Source organism: Musa acuminata, chromosome BXJ3-5 (genome assembly GCF_036884655.1).
Source record: "Musa acuminata AAA Group cultivar baxijiao chromosome BXJ3-5, Cavendish_Baxijiao_AAA, whole genome shotgun sequence".
NCBI lineage: Eukaryota > Viridiplantae > Streptophyta > Magnoliopsida > Zingiberales > Musaceae > Musa > Musa acuminata.
Window position 1 is genome coordinate 5,316,818 of NC_088353.1, and position 5,715 is coordinate 5,322,532.

Consider the following 5,715-nt stretch of genomic DNA (forward strand, 5'->3'; position numbering starts at 1 on the left):
TACAGGCTTTGGGATCCAGAAAAGCAGAAGGTGTTCAGGAGTAGAGATGTGGTCTTCTTTGAGGATCAAACCTTTGAGGATTTGAAGAAGAAGGCACCAGCCAAGACTTTTGTAGAAGGATTAGCAGATTGTGACCCAGTTATTCCTCCAGTATATCAGGGTGATGGGGGAGATGTGCAGGAAAATAGTGTAAAGCCTGATATTGATTTACCTGCAGGACATGTTGAGCAAGAAGAAGTAGGAGAGAAGTTCCCGCAGAACCTCAATTGAGAAGATCTTCTAGACAACGTCAACCTTCCAGAAGATACTCTACAGATGAGTATGTGATGCTTACTGATGCAGATGAACCAGAGAGTTACCAGGAAGCAGTTGAGAGTGAGCAGAAAGAGAAGTGGTTAGTTGCTATGCAGGAAGAGATGGATGCTCTTCAGAAGAACCACACTTATGATTTGGTGCTGCTACCAAATGGAATGAAGGCCTTGAAGAACAAGTGGGTTTTTAGGTTGAAGACTCAAGAATATTGTTCTCAACCAAAGTACAATGCTAGATTGGTTGTGAAAGGCTTTGGTCAAAAGAAAGGTATTGACTTTGAAGAGATATTTTCTCCTATTGTTAAAATATCTTCTATTCGTGTTGCTCTTGGTATTGCTGCTAGCCAGGACTTGGAGGTTGAGCAGTTAGATGTGAAGACAGCTTTCCTTCATGGTGATTTGGAGGAAGAAATTTATATGGAGCAACCAGAAGGCTTCAAAGTCAAAGGTAAAGATAATTTTGTCTGCAAGTTGAAGAAGAGCTTGTATGGGCTAAAGCAAGCTCCAAGACAGTGGTACAGAAAGTTTGATTCATTTATGACAGAAAATGGATACAAAAAAACGGCTTCAGATCATTGTGTGTACATCAAATGGTTTGGTGAGGATTTTATTATTCTCTTACTTTATGTTGATGACATGCTTATTCTTGGAAAAGATATGTCTAAAATTGACAGGTTGAAGAAGGAACTGAGTGAGTCTTTTGCAATGAAGGACATGGGGCCAGCAAAGCAAATACTAGGCATGCAGATTTCTCGTGACAGGAAAAACAAGAAGATTTGGTTGTCACAGGAGAAATACATCGAGAAGGTATTGGAAAGATTTAGTATGAGCAATGCTAAGCTAGTTGGTTCTCCTCTTGCAGGTCACTTCAAGTTGTGCTAAGAACAGAGTCCGTCAAGTGATGAGGAGAAGGAGAAAATGCAAAAGGTTCCTTATGCTTCAGCAGTTGGAAGTTTAATGTATGCAATGGTATGTACGAGGCCGGACATCGCATATGCAGTGGGTGTTACTAGCAGATTTCTTGCAAATCCAGGCAAAGAGCATTAGGCAGCAGTGAAGTGGATTTTTAGATATCTCAGAGGGAGCTCTAAGGTTTGTTTAAGCTTTGGAGGTGGACCACCTGTGTTAACAGGTTACACAGATGCAGATATGGCAAGAGATATAGATATGAGGAAGTCTACTTCAGGTTATGTACTTACTTTTGCAGGGGGAGCTGTGTCATGGCAATCCAGGTTACAAAGGTGTATTGCTCTCTCCACCACAGAAGCAGAATATATTACTGCTACAGAGGTATGCAAAGAAATGTTATGGATGAAAGAATTCTTACAAGAATTGGGGCTGAAACAGAAAAATTATGTGGTGCATTGTGACAGCCAGAGTGCCATCCATTTGTGTAAGAACCCAATGTTTCATTCCAAGTCAAAGCATATAGATGTCAGATACCACTGGATTCGAAATGTATTTGAAGAGAAACAGTTGCAGCTTTAGAAAATTCATACAGATGACAACGGAGCAGACATGTTGATGAAGACCTTACCAAAAGAAAGACAGGAGATATGCCGACAGTTAGTCGGTATGGCTTCACATTGAGGAGTCATGGGACAGCCTCCCTTATGGGCTGAAGGAGGAGGTTGTTGGGCTGATGGCCCATATTCAGCCCATGTGGGCTTTATCAGCCCACAGCTCACACCCCTCTTAACCTAACCCTAATTAAGATTATGGGGGTGTGGTGGCTACGTTTTAGAGGTAGATTAAAGCTATAAAAAGGCAGCAACGAGGCAGATCTTTGGAGCCACGAGATTCCAAAGAGAAGAAGGAGAACAAGGCAGAAAAGGAAGAGAAAGAAAGGGAAGAAGACAAGGACAACGAGAGACAGTTCACAATCATCTAGCAGTGTTCTCATCTCAGGTTAGATCAAATCTACAGTAGGCTCTTGCTGTGATTACTTGGGAGGTTTTAGATATTGTGGGCAGTAACGTGATCCTTGTATCCCAGTTATTCTCTTGTGGTTGTTGCTTGGGTTTTTGGGCAAGAGATTGAGATTTGTATATTCATTATTCTCATAGTGGATTATCTCTAGTTTGCCCCGTGGTTTTTACCCTTCACATTGAAGGGGTTTTCCACGTATATCTTGGTGTTCTGTTTGATTGTGTTTCCATTTTATTCCGCTGCGTATTTTGGTCTTCTAGTATTTGTTCCTATACAAAGGTTATTCCTGTTTATATCCCGATCACTATCCCTTTTGAGATTGGAAACCTTATTGAGATTAGCGATCTTGATTTCTCCGAAAACCTATTAACCAATTCAATTCCTTCCTCTATAGTAAATATGACCAAATTAGAGAGTCTATACCTTTGGGGTAATCAACTGTCAGGTTTTATTCCTCTTGAGATTGAAAATCTAATTGAAGTTACTGATCTCTCACTCTCAAAAAACCTTTTAACCGGTCCCATCCCTTTCTCTATAGGAAACATGGCCAAACTAAATATTCTTTATCTTCTGGATAATCAATTGTTTGGTTTTATTCCTTTTGAAATTAGAAATCTAATTGAAGTTATTGATCTGGCACTATTAGAAAACCTATTATCAGGTCCCATCCCTTCCTCTATAGGAAACATGACCGAACTTAGAAAACTAGGTCTATTCGACAATCAGTTGTCTGGACCTTTGCCTATGGAGATCAACAACATTACTGGACTGACATACCTAGTGCTGTCAAATAATAACTTCGTTGGTTATATACCCCCAGACATATGCAAAAGTGGAGTCCTACAATACCTCATTCTTAGCATGAACAACTTCCAAGGTCACATTCCCACGACCTTGAAAAATTGTACGACACTAAAAAGGGTCCGTCTTGAATACAACCAACTTACCGGAGATGTATCTCAATGTCTTGGAGTGTATCCCCATCTTTATTATATGGATTTGAGCTTCAATCTACTCTCCGGTACACTCTCACTAGACTGGGCAAGATGGCACAATCTGACGCGCCTGAGAATCTCAAACAACAACATCACCGGAGTCATACCCACCGAGTTTGGGCAGTTGACGAAACTGCAAGATCTGGACCTCTCTTCCAACTACCTACAAGGAGAGATCCCAAAGAGCTTCGGCAGCTTAACCCTTCTCTACAATCTGAGCCTGGGCAACAACCAACTCGTCGGCCAGGTGCCTCCGGAGTTTGGAATGCTGTCCAATCTTGAACTGCTTGATCTCTCATCCAACAACTTGGCAGGAAGAATCCCAGATCAATTAGGCAACTGCATGAAACTCCGATCGTTGAAGCTTAACAACAACAACTTCAGTGGAACCATTCCTTTGGCCATTGGTAATCTGGTGGTCCTTCAAGACACGTTTGACGTCAGCCACAACTCACTAACAGGGGAGATTCCATCCCAACTCAGCAAATTGGTGATGCTGCAAAGCCTGAATCTATCGCATAATTCCTTGTCGGGTCATCTACCATCTTCGCTAACGTATATGACGAGCTTGTCTACCGTAGATGTATCCTACAATGAACTGGACGGCCCTGTTCCTGATAGCCCAGCTTTCCGAAGAGCCCCGGCAGAGTGGTTTGCCCATAACATTGATCTGTGTGGAGTTGTTCGAGGATTGCCTCCGTGTGTTACACTCGGTACTCCAACAAAAGATGACCGAAGCAAGCACCACAAAGTGGTTGTAATAGCCATCATTCCTTCCGTCGTCGTCTTCCTTCTCTTGATTGTATTCACTGCAGCTGCTTTTCAATTGCACAAGAGAAAGAAGCCGGCAGTACCGGTCGATGATAATCACATCAAAGAAGGTGCATTCTCTATGTTGAATTTTGATGGAAGAGATGTATACAAGGACATCATCGAAGCCACCGAAAATTTCGATGCCAAGTACTGTATCGGAAGCGGTGCATACGGCAGTGTCTACAGAGCAGAGTTAGCAAGTGGGGAACTGCTAGCGGTGAAGAAGATTCACCTACCAGACACTGAAGGTACATGCGACGAGCAACCCTTTCAAACTGAGATACAAACTCTGACTCAAATTCGACATCGCAATATCGTCAAGCTTTACGGGTTCTGCTCCTCTCCCCGTAGCAAATTTCTGGTGTACGAGTACATGGAGAGAGGAAGTCTGGGATCTGTCCTCCGAAGCGAGACTGCAGCTGAATTGGACTGGGTGAAGAGGGTGAGCATCGTGAAGGATGTTGCTCGTGCTCTGTTCTACATGCATCATGACTGCACACCGCCTATCGTTCATCGAGATATTACCAGCAACAACATCCTACTTGATTCCGAATTCAACGCTTGTGTTTCCGACTTTGGAATTGCTCGACTACTGAAGCTGGATTCATCAAATTGGACCATGCTTGCAGGCACACGGGGTTACCTAGCACCAGGTAAGTTTCTCTCCCAGATTAATCCATCAAAAACAAATGATCCTAAATTTTGCATCCCCTATTCACTTACTGCTATATCGAAGCATACGTAGACTTAGTGTTTGACAATCGTATATATTTTGGATATCTTTATAAATTGGAAGTTTCATCTATTTGCTGTTGCTGTTTGCAGAGCTTGCTTACACAATGAGAGTAACCACCAAATGTGATGTGTACAGCTTTGGTGTGGTCACGCTTGAGTTGCTAGTAGGAGCATATGGAGAGAACTTATATCCATTCTGTCATCGCCGTCTGGTAACAATGTCTTCGTGAAAGATGCATTAGACCAACGTCTATCACTTCCTGTGGCTCGAGTTGCAGATGAAGTAATTGCAGTCTTAACAGCGGCACTAAGTTGTGCCAACAACAGCCCAGAATCGCGCCCAACGATGAAGCAAGTCTATGCAAATATAGGTTCTGTCAAGACACCACAGGGCTGTGGATCTCTTGATGTGCTGAGGCTTTCCGACTTGATCAATGCAGACATATGATCGAACAAAAGAATTGATGTCAATCAACTTTTTACCGCTTTCAGTTCACATCGAGGCTAACTTAGGCATCAGAATGATCAGGTTAAGAAACCCACTCGCAATCTCGATTTTCATTTAAATCGTATTCCGAGAAGATGATATAGACATGCTTACACTGCCATATGGCAAGGCAATATGGTCCCATTGAAATCTTGTCTCGTCCTTTCAATCTCATTCAGCTCGTTCATATTTGGACAGGGTTGACTTGACTTGACTTGAGGTATACAAATAAATATGATTGACTTGACGTATACAAATTAAGTGTGCATTTAATCTCCGAAAGAAAGAGAAGTTTTTGTACTTGATTTGTTGAGTTATTAGTTTTTCCTTTCTTTGGAAAAACAAGAAAAAAAACTGACGAGCAACGGAAGAGCATAATTCAACATACAAGTTATTCTCTCACATGATTTATCAACTTAATTGCTGATCCAGCAAAATACACCCT

General features: G+C 42.0%; 1 pseudogene; it reads left to right on the forward strand.

Moving 5' to 3' along the window:
* Window positions 1-2,927: 2,927 nt before the first annotated feature.
* Window positions 2,928-5,231, forward strand: LOC135639164 (MDIS1-interacting receptor like kinase 2-like; annotated as a pseudogene).
* The last annotated feature ends 484 nt before the right edge of the window (window positions 5,232-5,715 follow it).